Genomic DNA, 18282 nt, shown 5'->3' with positions numbered 1-18282 from the left:
AAGTCAATTCCACCCCTCCTTGGAGTCCCGGCTTCCACCCCTTCTCGGAGTCCTGGCGTTTACCGCGTGGTGGGTTTGCCTTGGGCCTTTCATGTCCCGGCTGCACACATCGTCTGTGAATTGTGGCTTGTTCGCTCCCGAGGATGAGTCCTAGACTCCCGGTTGCGTGGATCAACCCTCTAGTTTACTTGCTCGGGAAGAGAAACTGACTCGTTTTATTTAGTGCCTGTTTAGCGAGCCCAGAGTAACGTACATTTGTGCTGTTTTCAATTTTGTGCTATTGCAAACCACAAAAAAACTTACCAATTCACATTCATCATCAGCAGGAGACGTTTCCTTGTGCTCCTGCCAACTCAGGATATTACGTTTCTTTTTTCATTTTTGCCAGTCTGTTAAGTAAAATATCATATGCAGTTGTTTTAATTTGCATTTCTCTGATTACCAGTGATGAGCATTCAGTCTTTGAGCATTTATGGTGTGTTTGCTGGGTGCCTAGCACTAAGGGAACAGAATGGTCCTCACTCTCAAAAGAGCAGTTCTTGTGTAAGTTACCCCAAACCCTTCACAATTTTTTTCCGAGGCTTATTTAACTTCTTCTTAATGATTGGTAGGAACTTTTCCTAATTTTGTACGAATCTTTGTTACTGGATTCTGGTCATCTAATTCCCTGTTCCTGTGTAATTACTACTGTGTTGGAGTTTAATAGCCAATCTGTCCTCCTTGTTGGTCATTTACAAACATGTCAAAGCTATACTTGTACATTTCCAGTTGCCAGAATTTGAGACTGCATGCTTCAGGTTCTGGAAAAGCAAACCTCTTTGAACTGTGACCAGGTTGCCCTGAATCTAGAGACTCACTTGGGAAGAACTGGCATCAGTCTCTTCCTCCAGAGAGGACTGTGATCTGCACTTACTGTGCATTTATTCAGATATCGTGTCTGTGTTCGCTTAAGTTTTTATTTTTCTTTCTTCTCATAGATCTTCTGTTAATGGTTAAATTTGTGCTAGAGATCCCTTCTAAAGGCTCCTTTTGCCTCCTCCGTTCGCTGAAGGAGCACAGTTCAGGGCAATAGGCAGGTGCTGATAGAGCAGTGAGGCAAGGTGGGGTCCTGGTCCTGCAGGTGACCCCAGACCATGTCCGGTCCTTGTCTCTTTTTGCTTCCAAAGGGGTCAGAATGTGTGCGGCGAGGCCCTGAGGGCGCCCCACCGTGGCGCTGCATAGGCGTGCGCACACACACAGTACACACATGCTCCCCGCAGCCATACCCAAATAGGGTGGGGCAGTGGAGGAGTCTGCCCTTGCCTCCCCAACCTGCCTCGGCAGACTTGATCCCAGCCCCACCCGGTCATAAGTGGGAGAGGAGAGGATGACTGGCACCCTGGAAAGTAGGGAAGCATTATTAGGCACAGGAGAGGGTGGAAAAATACCAGGAGCCATGGGCCCCGGCCCCCACCTCTCATTCCCACTCACCAGCAGAAACTCGACTCTCCCACTGGCTACCACAGATCCACTAGCTGCTGGTACTCACCTTAATCCCAGGACACGCAATAACCCCTTTCCCATGCAGGAACTACCCACTCAGAGGCTCCCTGCCACCGTAGGCTACCCCGAGATCAACAGCTCCACCCCTGAAGGGTTGCAGCAACTACAGCAGCCCCTGCCTGGGCATCCTGGTTGGGGGTGGCTTGGAGGGCAGCTAAGGGGAGTGACATTCAAAGCTGACAGCCTCATTTGTCCTTTCCCCAGCTTCAAGGCCCAGCCTCTACCCAGCCCCCCAGCCCACCTCTTCTGCCCAGGGCCCCTGAGTGTAGTAGACCGTGGAAAGTTTGGGACAGGGTCCTCATGGGACAAGGTATGTATGGCCCAGGGTCCCAGTACTGAGACACGGGACATCAGAGCCTCTCTCCAAGAGGGGGAACCAGATCCAGGATCCCAATTTAGAGTGCTCCAGGCTCCAGCCTACCTGGCTAGAACCAACTTTCATTGCTGTCCCCAAACCTGCTACATCCCTCCAACCCCAGGGCCCAGTTCTTTACCTCAGGGGCTTTCAAACCAGAGACACGGATATCATCCTCTACACCCTCACACCAGCCATCACATCCTACCCAGCACTGTGTCTAGGATTTTGCCTCCCAAGCATTTTTAGACCCATTTCAGGGCAGCTGAAGGAATCTCTCACTCCCTTGCTTCAACTCTTCCAGGGCCCTCAGGATGGAGTTCCTGGTCCTCCTCCTAAAATTTAAAACCTCCCTGACCTCAGGGCCCTCAGGATGGAGTTCCTGGTCCTCTGTCTAGCATTTTGAAGCCTCTCTGACCTCGGGGCCCTCAGGGTGGAGTCCCTGGTCCTCCGCCTAGCATTTAAAGCCTCTCTGACCTCAGGCTGCTGACTGCTTTGTCTCATCTCCTCTGCTACAGCAGACAGTCCAGTCCAGCATCTTCTGAGCTAGTTCACCTTTTCATAGCCCTCAGACCTTCTCTCAAGCTCAAAATGCCTTTCTTGTTTTGTCATGGCTCAGCAAACTCGCACTCACTCTTCAAGGCCCAACTCTACTGCCCCCTCCCCTAGAGGAAAGCCTTGGCCCTCCCATCCCTAGGGAGAGTTAATAGTTCCCATCCACATGCCCTCCATCCCATCCCTTCCAGTTTTGCCTGGTGCCTCTGGCACAACCTGTTATCTCCTTGGTCAGACCCTGACTCAGATTTACCTCTGTCCTGCCCAGACTCCACCCAGGCCAGGAACTTGGAGGTAAAGGGGTCCTGGAGAAGCACCCACCCTCACTCAGGCACACAAGCACACACATCCACTCACACATACACTGGGCTTCCCTTCCTCCCACTACCTTTCACCTCACCTCCCACATCAGGTTTCTGCAAGCATCCTGCCTAAGTTCTCAGTGGGAGGTAAGTCTTGGAGCAGGGGTCTTCAATCCCCAGGCCCCAGCCCATGGCCTGCTAGAAATTGGGTTGCACAGCAGGTAAGTGGCTTACAAGTGAGTGACGTTTCATCTGTATTTACAGCCGCTCACCATTGCTTGCATTACTGCCTGAGCTCCACCTCCTGTCAGATCAGCAGTGGCATTAGATTCTCAAATTCTAGGATTCTAGGAGTAGGAATTCTAGGATTCTAGGACTCCAGGAGTATGAACCCTATTGTGAGCTGTACAAGCAAGAGATCTAGGCTGTACATTCCTTATGAGAATCTAATGTCTGATGATCTGTCACTGTCTCCCATCACCCCCAGATGGGACCATCTAGTTGCAGGAAAACAAGCTCAGGGCTTCCTTCACCATACATTATGGTGAGTCGTATAATTATTTTATTATATATTACAATGTAATAATAATAGGAATAAAGTGCACAATAAGTGTAATGTGCTTGAATCATCCTGAAACCATCCCTGCCCTCCATACATGGAAAAATTGTCTTCCACAAAACCGGTCCCTGGTGCCAAAAAGGTTGGGGACTGCTGTCCTGGAGGGCACCTGCTCCCTCCTGCATCCTCAACCTCAACTCACTCAGTCAACTAAATATTTATAAAAGGTCATGCACAGTGGCTCAGGCCTGTAATCTCAGCACTTTGGGAGGCCAAGGTGGGGGGATCACTTGAGGCCAGGAGTTCAAGACCAGCCTGGCCAACATGGCAAAACCCCATCTCTACTAAAAATACAAAAATTACCCCGGTGTGGTGGCATTCACCTGTAGTCCCAGCTGCTCAGGAGGCTGAGGCAGGAGACTTGCTTGAACCCAGGAGGTGGAGGTTGCAGTGAGCCAAGATCATGCCACTGCACTCCACCCTGGGTGACAGAGCAAGACTCTGTCTCAAAAAACAAAAATACCTATTAAGAACCTTCTATATGCCAGGCATTGTGTTCTACACTAGGAACGCATTTTGAATGAACATGTAAAATAACTACAGGCTATAAGCAGTACTATTAAGGAAATAAAAAAGGCATTACAGTAGAGCATAAGGGATTCTCTTCATATATGGAATCTGGAAAGGCCTCACAGATAAGGTAACATTTGGGCAGAGGACTGAGGTGGTAAGATAGCATCTGTGCAGGTATATCGGGGGGGATTACATTCCAGGCAGAGGGCACAGGAAACCCTAAGGCCCTGGGCAAGCAGTGACTGAAGTGGTGTAAGTGAGGTAGCTGGAAGTAGTAGATGAGGTCATCAGAGAGATGTGAGAGAGAGAAGGCTGTGTTGGCCCTTGTGAGCCATTGTTCCATGGATAGCAGGACTATGCAAACCCAAAGACCGAGGGAGCTGAGAAGCCAAAGAAAGAGGTTAACAAATCCAGTTTCTCAGAGAGAAATATATAAGAGGGACTTATGAACAGAAGTGATGTCTCAGGTGGCTGCAAGACTGAATCCTGACACCAGCCATCCAGAAAGTATCCTTTATATAGCAAACTCTTAAGGTAAAACATGTGCAGCTGGTCCCGTCTTCAGACTTTCTTGCCAAGACTTGTGACCACTGGGGAGGTTAGATAAGCATCTTTATGAAGAGTTTTCTATTCTACAGGCATTGTTTAAAGAGCTTGCTGATGAATATCTTGGTATCTAGGGGTCAAACATTCGTCATTTTGGTGGCTTTGGATCAAGATGGTGTCATGGCCTGGAACAGTGGCCCACACCTGTAATCCCAGCACTTTGGGAGGCCAAGGCAGGAGAATCTTTTGAGGCCAGGAGTTCGAGACTATCCTGGGCAACATAGAGAGACCCCCCTCTCTACAGAATAATAATAATAATAATAATAACAATAATAATAATAAGAGTAATAGTAAAAATAGCCAGATGTGGTGGCATGCACCTATAGTCCAAACTACTCAGAAGACTGAGGTAGGAGGACCCCTTGAGCCCAGGAGTTCGAGGCTGTAGTGAGCTATGATCTTGCCACTGCACTCGAGCCTAGGCAACAGAATGAGACCCTGTTTTTTTTTTTTTTTTTTTTCTTGCCACACAACAGGCTGTTCTCCTACAGTCATGGTAAGGACTTTGACTTTTACTCTGCGATGGGAAGCCAGAGAAGCAGCATGACCTGGAATTATGTTTTAACTAGGATCACATTGTCTGCTGTATGGAGAATAGGCCCTAAGGGGCAAAGGTAAATGCAGTGAAACTAGTTAGCAAGCATGATTGCGTTCATCCCTAATCAATTCCAAACCAGCCCACTCTCCCCAGTCCAGGTGCCACCGTCTCATGCTGAACAGTGTAACAGCCTCTGCTTTGCCTCCCTGTCTCCTGCTTGGCCCCTCCCTTAATCCTTTCTCTACATAACAGCTAAAGGAGGTTTTTCAAGTGCAATTCCCTGTCAATCTTGTCTGTTATAGTTTCCATGACTCCTCACTGCTCTTAGGACACAGTCTAAATTCCAAATCGCAGCTCACAAGGCTGCATGAAGTACACAGCCACTGCTGGCCTCTGTGGACAACTCGTGCCTCTGTAGCTCTCATGGTGCTGAGCTGTAAGTTCAGCCCCATCAAACTCTCCTCAAGACTCTTGCGGGCTTCCTTGACCCTCCAAGGAGGTTGAAACACAAATGGAGTCCTTTCTGGTTCTCTGAGTGACAAGCTTTGTTATTTGCTACCTTCCTACTAGAGAACCAAAGAAAGGGGTGAAGGTAGGCGGAGCCCAGATGCAGCTTCAAGCCAGCCCTCCCTTCATGGCCAAGGACTCAGCCCCTCTAGGGGGTGCGCTAGCTTGGCCCTGGGCTCACAGCCCTTGAACTGCTGAGTTGGATGGGTGGGGGCAGTGTTGTGACTTGCACCACACCATGATGCCTAGAAGCCTGGGCTGTGGGCCCTGAGTCCCTCTGCCCCACCTGGGGAGTGCCCCACCTCCCCTCCACCTCCGGGTGCCCCCTCCCATCTATGTGCACTCCAGTGCTATCCTGGACACTCATTCTTACCCAACTTCTTGTCTTGCACCCCAGGCCGACCCCTGACTTGCTTTTCACGTAACTTTCTGGTTTATCATTTTCTCACAGAACAATCTGTCTTTCTGACAACATTCCCTCAGCACCTCTGAATGGAGGTGGAACCTCTCAAAAGGTTTAACGGTAGTGAAGAGGCCACTCTAGTAAGCAGCACTGTCCTCCTGCGTCCCCTCTACCACAAGTGGGAAACTATTCGGGTCCCCACAGAGACCAAACCTCAACTTTGCTAGTGTCTGACATAGATCCATTTGTGGCTGGAATGCAGAGACTAGAAATCCCAGGAGAGGTTGCTAGAGACCTCACTGGGTCCTGCAGGGTCTGGGGTCAGTCTCAGTCATGTGGGCTCAGAAACCCCATTAACCAGCCCTTAAGTGTGTCTGTCAGACCTGGTGAGCCAAGCTCAGAGGCTGATGCACTGCCCCTAACACCCAAACACACACACACACACACACACACACACACACCAGCTTCTTCACTGACAATGACTGCAGTGCAAGAAACCTGCGCTGCCATCCAGGGTGTTCTTGGTCTGTAGTTGCATTTTCATGGGAAGCTGGAGCACACCCACAGTCTCAGAAGAAGGGAAGGGAGTTGGATAATAACTATTTTGGGAGTTAATGTGTCCCAGGCCTTCGTCTCCAAGCCCTTAGTGAATGATATGATTGTTTTTAATCCTCATACCAACCAGAAAGGAAGTATGGTTATTATCCCCATTTTATGGATGAGCTCAGAAAGGTTAAGAAACTTGCCAAGGTCACACGCGCCCTAGCAAATCTCCATGGCAAGGGCAACCAAAGCAGTGGCACATACCAGTCTTCCCTGGAGAGTGTTGCCTGCCTACCAGTGGTTTAGTGACTCTGACCAAGCCATTTCTGAAGGGTGCTGATCTGTTTCCGCTTGGCAGGGTCCCCAGAACAGCCCAGAGTGCAGGCTCATACTTACCAACTTTTTGCATGGGGCATGGAATGGTGGAAGCTGGGCAGAGTAAAGGTGACCCCTGAAGCTTTGGATCTGAGTGTGGACAAGGCTGGTGCCACAGCACCTGATCACCAGCTCTGATATGCATGAACCCACCACCACACCTGCTCGACTCGCTCCTCTGGTCATGATCCCGGCTAAATGGGTCATCCCCACTATTCACCGAACCTCCATAGTTCCAGGAGCTTGCTGAGGGACAGCCTGGACTGGCCCCTTCCCAACTCCCAGGGCTCTTTCTCCAATTGCTGGAGACTGTCTCATCACCCAGAAAGAGATTTCTGGGTAGAAGCAGTCTCTTACTCCTCAGTCCTGTCACCCTGTGCCTTCCCAGCCAGTGTTCCTGTCCACTCGCTTGCCTGCCCCTGAGGCACCACCCCTCACGGCTCTGTCCTAGCTCCTCCATTCCTCCCCAGATGCTCATTGTCTAGGGTGGTTGGTGCTGTGTGCGCTAATAACCACATCCCTTCTAAACTGTCCCTACCCTCCTTTTGTGGTCTCACCCCAGCCCCACTGGACTTATTCTGGGAGGACAGTGATCAGAGGCCACCTGGCCCAGTCAAGGAGCCACTCCTCCCCTACAGGCTCAGTCTGAAGCAGGCTGCCCTGTCAGCGCTCCACTCTGGTCTGTCTAATTCCCAGGCGGGTGCCATCTCCAACAGCTGATTTCTGCTTATCTCAGCAGGACGTCAGCTTTCCCACCAATTCTGTGAGCATGCCTGCAACCAGGAACCCTGGCTGGCTCTGCTGTCACAGCAAGGGCCTCAGGAACTCTGCAGTTATGACCACTCCCAAATAGGTAACTCCAGCCCAGATCTAAATATTCCCTACTTCCAAACCTTAAAGACAGACATTTCTGAGACGCATCCCCCAATGTCTTACATCTGTAAACAACCTACTGCTGCATTCTTATTCTTCTTTTCCTTCTTCTTCTTTCTTCTTCCTTTCTTCTTCCTTCTTCCGTCTTCCGTCTTCCTTCCTTCTTCCTTCTTCCTTCTCCTTCTCCTTCTTCTTCTTCCTCCTCCTCCTCTTCTTCGGCTTCTGAATATTAATTTTAATTACCTAGAAACAACACAATTTAGTACCAACTGTTTAATAAGCATCTTTGCTAAAATGTGAAATCAGCATTATTTGTATCCAGTCAGCTACACAAAACTCACCAATTTTTCATCTGGCAAAAGGTAGTCAAAATCCCAAAGAATAAAGGAAAAACTACTCATTAAAGGTCACGTTCACTAATCTAGCACCGTAATTCCAGTCTTAGAACCTCCCAAGCTGCTGAAAGGAAGATGTGGAAAGAGATAAGGATGTCGGAAATACAAGGGTAATGTAACGAGAAAAACCCAGAATTGTATTTAAAAAAAAAAAAAAACCTTCCCCCAAACTGAGAGGGAGCCAAGAGACCAGAGTGCCTCAGACAAGTCCAGCTTGGTAAGCAAATGAGTTTATGAGGACTTACACATGAGGCATTCCTGGATGGCAGCGGGACAGCTTTAGAGATCTGTGCCGCCTCCCATCCCTAAGCTGCTGTTAAGCTAATTTTCTGGTTCTTTGCGTCCTCTGTGTGTGTGATGGGACTGTTTCCCTCGGTAGGTTCTCAGCTATTCTCTGGGATGTTTGGGTCCTCGGGGTCATTTGTTGCTTGGCTGGGTACCATGGCCCTGGGTCATCATCTGGTCTTCAGAGTCAGGCAGCGGACATCACCCTTAAGTAACCTGGTTGGGTAAACTGTCATACTTCAATTTATCCCATTCCCCAGCTCTTATATTCTTTCCACCAGTCTTGCTCGAGAATCCCTGAGCAGGAAACAAGGGGAAGAGCTATAGGGGTCTATAATGTATAGCCACAGTTTGTGGATACAGGCCACTTCCATGGTATACATAACAGCATAAAAAGCAGAAGCTAACTATAATTATGATGCCTATTAGCAAAACATAATTCCAGCAAGTAGGTAAGGTATGTACCTAATTTAAGAATGAGTCAAAGTAACGTGATTGAGCTATATCATGGATCTGAGTTGACAAATGATTTAAAGCATCTGTGACATGATTCTCTTTATCGGAGAAATAACAGGTAGTGCCTATAAGGATGTATGTTGTTGGATCTCTGTCATGTTGGCAATTTGGCCTCCAGGTGGAGGCAATCCCCAGTGAGCCCGATTGCCTTATTGATGCTGTTGAACAAATCATTCCAGTTCTCTTGGGAGAAAGGCAGACTATTCCAAGGCATACCATTATCATTTGACAGGGGGAGGTATCCCTATAACCAGTAACTGGGCTGGTTGTTGACTGTTGCTGTAGCTGCAGCCCAGTCCAGGAAGGCATTATTAGCTACCATGGGTAGAAGAAGCCATAGCGTTTGGGCATAAACACAGACGTTTAGTAGAAACCCTCATAGGTGTATCTATTCCTTGTAACATAATTCTTGCTAACATAATGATTTTTCCCATTGGCCCTATTGGGGCAACTGCCCTGGGCCTCAAGCCTGGCTTACAGTACTATATAGGATTTCCCTCCACAGGGGTGGGTATAAAGTCCAGTGGCAAGTTTCTACCTTGCCTGTGCTATCCACATTATAACGCATCTAGCAGGTGTTAGTGTTGCTGCATGTTGATAACGTCAGTCTCTCGGATCTCCATCAAGGAGCACAGCTGGGATCATTTCCCCTCTGTCAGTCTTTACGGTATCCTCCAGTGCTATAAAATCAATCCAGTATGGGGGCATTTTCCAGCTCGACTTTGGGTCCATGTAGCCATTACCACTTGGTAGATCCACTGATGTGCTCAGGGGCAAAGTCTGGCCATTTGTTTCAGGATCATGGCTCTGAGTCTCATAGGTAACCCCAAGTGTTTGTGAGGCCTGTTTTACAGACCTTGCCAACCATTCACAGGAAGTGATGCCATGCATGGTAGTGGGTGACATTTAAAATTTGTATAGCTTCAGGGAGATTCTTAGTCCAGTCCTAAGACAATGCATGTAAGGCCTGCCCCTGTTGGGTTATATGGTAAGTGGAACTTTCAGTCTATATTTTGTTCTGATGCCCAGTGCTTGATATTATGACCTGTGAATTGGGGCCTCGATCATTATCTATCCTTTTTGGTATGCCACAGATGACGTTAAGAGCAGTGAGGGCTGGGCATGGTAGCTCATGCTGATAATCCCAGCACTTTGGGAGGCCGAGGTGGGTGGATAACTTGAGGTCAGGAGTTCGAGACCAACCTGGCCAACATGGTGAAAACCTATCTCTACTAAGAGTACAAAAATTAGCCAGGCATGGTGGTGGGTACCTGTAATCCCAGCTACTTGAGAGGCGGAGGTTGCAGTGAGCCAAGATTGTGCCACTGCACCCCAGCCTGGGGGACAGAGCAAGACTCTGTCTCAAAAAAAAAAAAAAAAAAAAAGAGCAGTGAGACATTTGATGATCTCCAGTTGAGTGGCACATTTTATTGGGAAGGCCTGTAGCAGCCCCGTTGTGTTCGTACAAGTTAAGGCATATCTTTTCTTTCTATTCTGGGGCAGGGGACCAATATAATTGACTTGCCAGGCTTACATAGTTTGTATGGCTTGATGTATGTGACCTGGTGTGGAGGGAATCTTTCTAGGTCGCAGTTGTGAGCAGATCTCATGGTCTGAACAGCTGCCAGAACATTTGCATATTGGATAGGGATGTCTGCTGCCTTTGCTATGGGCCACTCTGTGATTGCCCTGGTGGTCGTTTTTATGATGTACACATACGGGAGTTTCCTCGGATGAGCTTGGGCAAATTGCCTGCATGTGAGTGAGTAAGGGCATTCACCTTTTGATTTCTGGGAGGTGGTTTGGGGTTATGTGCATCCATATGGTACATCACAAGATGGATATCCCTTTCCTGTAACCTGATGTGGATGTCTTGCCACATGGACATTCCCCAGAGGAGCCTGCCCCAAACTTGCCAGTTGTCTGTGGCACACTGATTGATCCACATGGTAAGGCCTCTGTATGTAATCCAATTATCTGTGCAAATGATGGATGGCCAGGGCTCGTGGGTGATGAGTATCCAAACTCCCTATAGCATGGCCCATTGACTGCTTTTTCCTAATTCCCATTCTAACCATACGTTGTCAGTGTCCATTTTCACCATGATTGCCAACCATTGGTGTTGGGTGCCTTTGCTAGACCCATCAGTGTATTAGACCCTAGTAGTTATCAATGGGATCCCTTCATATATGGTGGTTGGCCTAGTAGGTAGATTCATTGCCATGTCGGCCCCTTCCACTTGTTCAAAGTGGATGGGTCTGAGCATTTTCTGTGGTGCCTGACTTAGACTAGGACTCATGGACAAGACACCCCCTGTTGTAGATAGGCATGCCACTTCAGCAGAGTGTGTGATTGTATTATCCCAGGGGCGGGCTTGGCTAGAAGGCCCTCCATCTCCCCTTTTATAGGAGTGGCCCTTTTTATTGTGATGGTTTGCTTTCTGGTGATGGCCTCCATTTGTTGCAATGCCCTATATACAGCCAGAGTTGTTGCTCCAGGACTATAGAGTGGGATTCTGCCCTCTTCCATAATTGAGACCAAACCTTACAAGTACCATTACTGTTGGTTGCTTTTGCCACAAACACTATTTCATCCCTGTGGTATCTCTAGTGACTTCTAATACAAAAGGGTGCTGTGGCTGTGGGGCACCTAATGCTTGGGCTTCTTTTACCAACATTTTCGCTTTGTCAAATACCTCTTGCTCTATATGTGTCCAGTCCCACTTTGCATCCCTTTTTACTAGGGTGTGTAAAGGCTGGAGGGTTTGTGTTAAATAAGGGATGAATATTTTCCAGTAGCCTAATAAACTGAGGAAAAATTATTGTCTGAGGAATAGGCTGCTGTGCTATCTTATCAGTAACAGCTCTGGGTATGTTTCGTGTCTTACCCAGCCAGGTAATTCCTAGGAATTTGATGGCTACACTGGGCCCTTGTATCTTTGGGGGGTTGACTTCCCATTCCCTGTCCTTTAGGCTGTCTAAGATGGTAGGCAGGGCAGTCTCCAGATTTGTAAGAGATTCTGGGGTTAACATTATATTATCGGTATGGTAAAACAGGAAGACTGAGGTAGGCAAAAAAGTCTAGACGGGTCCTGTGCAATCATATCATGAAAGATGGTGGGGCTGCACAGATACTCTTGTGGTAGCACCTGGAAAGTCCATTGTTCACCCTCCCAAATGAAGGCAAACTGCTCCTGTGAATCTTCTGCTAAAGAAATACTTTAAAAGGCATTAGCCAAATTAATCACAGCATGGACATTTCCCAGCTTAAGGACCATTTGCTCTAGCAGTTGAGCAATACTGGGTACATCACTCTGTTTGTGATACAGGTGGCATCTCTCTGTTTAGCTGTTTAGCTCATGGTAGTTTACTGTCATTTTCTTCTTTGCAGGCCACATAGGGCTGTTGTAGGTGCTCTGAACTATTTGTGCCTTATGTAATTCCTGGATTGTTCAGGTGATTTCAAAGCATCCCTGGCAGGTGGTATTGTTTCATGTTAATTGCCTGCCTATACCAGGGCAAGTGTACAGGCATTCAGTTGGCCCATCCCCTTTTTGTTCTTTGATATTTTCTGGACTTGGTCCTTGTTTTGTTTTGTTTTGTTTTGTTTTGTTTTGTTTTGTTTTTTTGAAAGAGTCTCACTCTGTCACCAGCCTGGAGTGCAGTGGCATGATCTCGGCTCACTGCAACCTCTGGCTCCCAGGTTCAAGAGGTTCTCTTGCCTCAACCTCCCGAGCAGCTGGGACTATAGGCACGCACCACCACGCCCAGCTAATTTTTGTATTTTTAGTAGAGATGGGGGTTCACCATGTTGGCCAGGATGGTCTTGATCTCTTGACCTCGTGATTCGCCCGCCTCAGACTCCCAAAAAGCTGGGATTACAGGCGTGAGCCACCGCACCCGGCCGGTCCTTGTTTTTATCTAGCTCGTTAAGGTCCACAAATACCTCCCCCATATCATAACCCTTTTCAAATTGGAAATGCCTTAGACATTCATTGAGGACCTAAAATAATTTTAAGATTTTAAACTATACAGAAGTTTAACCTACACACATTTATCTCATTTACTCAGTTTATTCATTTTTAGTAGTTTATCTACATTACTTGTGAGAACCAAGAGAGTCAACAAAGCTAATCATCATTGCAAGTTATTTCCCTGTTAACCATTTTCATAGCTTGTGAATATCAGGTGTTCATCTAAACAAGAGCCTTAAAGTCAAACACATGGGGATTCTTGCTGATAACTCAGAAAATTAAGTTGTTTTCATTAAACCAACAATATCAAATTAGTCTTGCTTGTCAAAAAAGTCACACAAAGATCATTTTATTTTTGGCTGGGTTTACAGTCTTCTAACTTTCATGTAAAACCCTGACATCTTAAAGTATCTAGCAGAGGCAAATATAAAATGTTTTTTATCAGTAGACTCAGACAAAAATGTATGCTGACACTTTTGAAGATATCTTCATTTTTATTTACCAATAATTTAAAAGCCAACTTATTTACCACAGATTGTTGAATTCATGTGAACTTGAAAAGCATTTGGACTTTATACCCATTTATTTATAATTTTATTTGGTAGCATGTTAGGACATATAATACATGCACATATATAATGTATTTAAACATGTGTATACATACATACACAAAGATCTGATACTTTTACTTCAGAACTCTAGCCATGAGACTGTATGATAAATTTGTTATTTTTACAAAAGACTGTTGGACCCAAACCTTTTGACAAAATTGGGACCTGTTATGACTAAACTCTATTTTTCCCAATAGGTAATCCAAGGAAAGCTGTGGATCAAAATTCGGGGTAAAGCAGTTTCCATAGCAGCTTGACTTTTAAAAACCTGTTTTTTCCTTTTATTTTTCGGTTTCGAATGAGTTTTATTGTTTATATTTTAACTAGAACTGGCTTAATTGTATAAGAAAAACAAAATCTTCAAATAACCTTGAATTAGTGTTACCATAAACAGTGAGTTTTATCTCAACACTGGTGGCTTAATAACAGCAGATTCAAAGCATGTGGAAAAGGAAAGAGAAACAGAGCATCCGAAGATACTGCTTAACTCTATATATAGTTGCAGGTTAACCATTTGAGCTCTGAATTTTTTGTTTTTGTTATTTGCCCATCAGTTTTAGAACATGCACAAGAATAGGCCATAATATGTAACCTGCTGGTGTCCTAGAAAACCTGGCATGCCTTTGCCCCTCTGCAGGAGTTTTTACCCTTTCTCCGTTTCCTGCTCTCATTTCTCAGTAGCTACCCTTATTGCAACAACAGCACATTTATTATCTTTATCATATTTTAATATCTTACCTTCTTACAATAGGTGATTCAGTTTCTGCCAGTGTTTTCCCAGAGTCCACAGTGGCCCATGAAGGTTGAGCAGTCAGGCAACTCCACCCCACATGCATATTGCCAACCGCCCTAGGATTCTCCCCGCAGATGCGCCTTCCTAATTCATCCATTGGTTTCTCAGATCCTGCTCATGACGCCAATTGTAATGAGAAAAACCTGGAATTGTATTTTTAAAAACCTTACCCCAAACTGGGAGGGAGCAAAGAGACCAAGCATGTCTGGGACAAGTTCAGCTTGGCTAGTAGATGAGTTTATTGGGATTTATGCATGAGGCACTCCTGAATGGCAGCGGGACAGCTTTAGAGATCTGTGCCACCTCCCATCTCTAAGCTAATTTTCTGTCTCTTTACCTACAATGTGTGTGTGATGGGACTGTTTCCCTTGGTAGGTTCTCAGCTGTTCTCCAGGATGTTTGGGTTCTCAGGGACACCTATTCCTCAGCTAGACACCATGGCCTTGGCCTTCCTTCAGGGAAGGAAGTGGAACAGGCCTTCAGGGTTCAGGCAGTGGACATGTACCCTTAAATAACCTGGCAGGGGACCTGTCACACTGCATAGGTAGTTCTCAACTTGTGGCCCCATTTCTGCCCTAAGGCAGCACAGAGTCTAGCCAAGACGAAAATCGCTGAGGTTGGAGATGAAAACAAAAGGCTTTGGTTGAGATGGTAAAGGAGGCCCTTAAGAGTGGTGGAATCAGTGTAACCAGAAGGCAGTGCTGGAGTCGGCCTCATGAACTAGGGGGTTTCTTCTTGGCATTCCCCTTTTCATTTCGTCAAGTGTTTTACCCAGGTTTGGCGTGGCATAGTTCTGAGCCGGATACATTCCAATCACATTGCCAAAGTAAATTCAAGCAGGAACTGGAGTGTGATGTCGGCAGGGAGGATGAGGAAGGCAGGGAGGGCGCAAAAGGCAGCTGCAGCTCTTCGGGCTGGTCTGAGATTCTGCACTTTTTTTTTTTTTTGAGACAGAGTCTCACTTTGTTGCCCAGGCTGGAGCGCAGTGGCGCGATCTTGGCTCATTGCAACCTCCGCCTCCCAGGTTTAAGCAATTCTCTGCCTCAGCCTCCCGAGTAGCTAGGATTACAGGTGCACGCCACCATGCCTGGATACTTTTTGTATTTTTAGTAGAGACGGGGTTTCACCATCTTGGCCAGGCTGGTCTTGAACTCCTCACTTCATGATCCATCCACCTCGGCCTCCCAAAGTGCTAGGATTACAGGCGTGAGCCACCGCACCCAGCCTCTGCACTCTTACATTGGCTTCCCTTCTTTCCTGATTTACTCTCCCCAGTCACTTATTCCTGTTCCTTTGGATCCATTCCCAAATAAATCACATACACAAAAACTCTTGACTCAGGCTTTGCTTTCAGGAGGAAACCTGGGCTAAGACAGTCGACATAAAAGTGGTCCTAGAAGGCAGACCTGCAAGGAAGGGATTCACAGCTGTGATGGCTCTACTTTCTACAACGGAGTCATGGCCCTCATAGGAAACATATGGAACCCTGGAACACAGAATGGGAACATTTGAGTAGATTAATGTGAGAATTTTGAATTCCTGGATTCCCCTCAACCTTCAAGGCCAGTAGAAGCAGCTATCTTTCTCCTGCTATAGGAGACAAGCCTCTCCTTGCCTGGAATCCTGCCAAGACTCCTCCTAAGGCAAGTGGCCCCAAAGTGATGCTTATTCTCCTTGATATCCCCTACCTCCCTTCATTGTCTGCAGACCAATAACCAGGGTTAGGTCTCAGCACAGCCTAAGTGGAGAAATACGGTATCTGACTTATAAGCAAATAGCATACACACTGAAAAAATTACAGGACCTATGTTCTGGCAGGAACAGGGATAACAGGGGTATAAGGAGAGGGGTGTAAGAATGTATCAATCTGGGGGCACTCTCATTATTCAGGGATTAACATCCAAGCAAGGATACATAAAACCATTCTGACATGCTTCTGAGACACGTCTTTGAAACTTGGACACAATTACGACCTTCGGAAATGAAGTAGAGACGCCAGAACTTCCTTGGCAGAATACCGAAGGAGTCAGAAGGCTCAGAGGGATAAGCATGTTAGATTGTAGTTATTATGCAAGACCAGAGAACCTACTAGAAGACTACATTCCCATGGGAAGTCCAGAGGCCACTCTTTTCACTGAGGTAACACAACATGTAAAGGTGAGGAATCCTTAGTGTCAGTGGGGATGGTAGGACTCTGGAATTGCAGAGACCAGATGGATAACAATCAACAGAGGAAGGGTAGATATAATAATTACCATAAAACCAAATGGCAACCAGAATGCTTTCACCTATAGGGTCTATCTGTGGCAATAGCTAATAGACCATAGTGTCCCTAGGAGTTAACTAAATTGGCAGATGACTGGGTGTTACATGACTGTAACAACAGCAGTCCCCAAAATCAAGAGCTCGTGAGCAGAAGGCAGATGCCAGCTGCCATAATGGGAAATAGTATTTCCTCATAAATCTCCTCAATGTAGGCCAGTTCTCAGGCTCAGAGCCTATTGATTTAAGGAATGGTCAAGTCTTTTTATAGAAGAGCCCCCCAGTGCTGCCAAAAGTAGACAAGATAATTATTTCCCTAATCTTTCCACATGAGGGATCTGTGGCCTTTTATCAGAGTAACTCTGGTCAAGGAGAAGAAAAAGAACCAGACTTTCAAAGGTACAGAGTATGAGCTGGCATCAATGCTGGGGGGAAACACTATCATGGTCCCCCCATGATAGAGGCTCGTGAAAGCCAGGTAAATGGAGTACTCATGCAAACAGATCCAAGAAGTCTGAAGATCCACACTGTACTAATTTCCTTATCTCTAAGTAAATAACTGGGACAGATACTCTAGCAACTGGCAGTACCCTAACATTTACTCCCTATTTTATTAAGAGCCATTAAGGTAAGAAGGGCCAAATGAAAGCCCCTGACACTTACCCTGACCTTTCTTACTAATTTATTAAATGAGAAGTAAAACCACATCCTGGATGGCATTGCAGAGATTCATTTCAACATCAAATATTTTCTTCTTAATATCCTTCAGTCAGGAGGATGAAAAACTGTTTGCTTTTATGTGGGAATAATAGCAGTACATACTCACTCTCTTGCCTCTAGGCTATGTTAATTCTCCTCTCTGTCACAACACAGTATCTAGCAACTTTGATTGTCTCAATATTCCATTAAACATCATGGTAGTCCACTGTGTTGATGACCTAATGCTAATTTGACCTAGTAAGCAAGAAGAAGCAAGAACTCTAGATGTCCTAGTAAAGACATGTACATGCCAAAGGATAGAAGACAAAAATATGAAGATTCAGGGCATTCATATTGTTCAAATTTTTTCTTACCTTTTTGTTCTACAATAAGTTAAATGGATGTAAAAGTAGACAAACTAATAAAACGAATCCCTAGAACCACTATTCATAGCCCATATTATTTCATCTATATCCCCACCAACTTCTTCTATCCCATATTATTTTGAAACAAATGGGTAAAGTTATCAGGGATCAGTAGTCATACCAGGTTATCCCCTGTAAAGTAAAGGCAAGTTGTTGAGCTCTGTATCCTCCAACACTAAGGCATAGTGCTTGGTGGAGTATTCTTCTGACCCATCTATTGGGTGCCCCTGAAGGCTCTCAGTTTCAGGTGAAAACCAGAGCAGGAGAGAGCTGTACAGTGTGTCCAACTAGAGTACAAGCTTCTCTACCATTTGGTTCATATAATCCATCTGATACAATGGGGCTAGAGGCATACATGATGAATAAGGCTGCGGCGCAGAGTCTCTGACATGCCCTAATAAAAGAGTTTCAGCACAGATCTCTAAAGTTCTGGAGAAAGGCCATGCAGCAGAGAGTTATTTGACTTTTGAAAAACAGCTGTTTGGCCCCGATAAAAACCGAGAGCCTAGCAATGGGACATCAAGGGTCTATGCAATCAGAGATACCCATTGTAAGCCAGGAATTGTCAGAGTCTATCATGTCATAAGATTAG

The 18282-nt window shown here is 46.2% G+C and overlaps 1 protein-coding gene across 1 annotated transcript in view; it reads right to left on the bottom strand.

Moving 5' to 3' along the window:
- The window catches only part of P4HA2 (prolyl 4-hydroxylase, alpha polypeptide II), a 102475-nt gene that overhangs the window by 80479 nt on the left and 3714 nt on the right, over positions 1 to 18282 (bottom strand). The window lies entirely within an intron of this gene.

The sequence above is a fragment of the Mandrillus leucophaeus genome, unplaced genomic scaffold, assembly GCF_000951045.1.
Source record: "Mandrillus leucophaeus isolate KB7577 unplaced genomic scaffold, Mleu.le_1.0 Scaffold88, whole genome shotgun sequence".
NCBI lineage: Eukaryota > Metazoa > Chordata > Mammalia > Primates > Cercopithecidae > Mandrillus > Mandrillus leucophaeus.
This window is presented reverse-complemented; position numbering and strand designations above follow the sequence as displayed.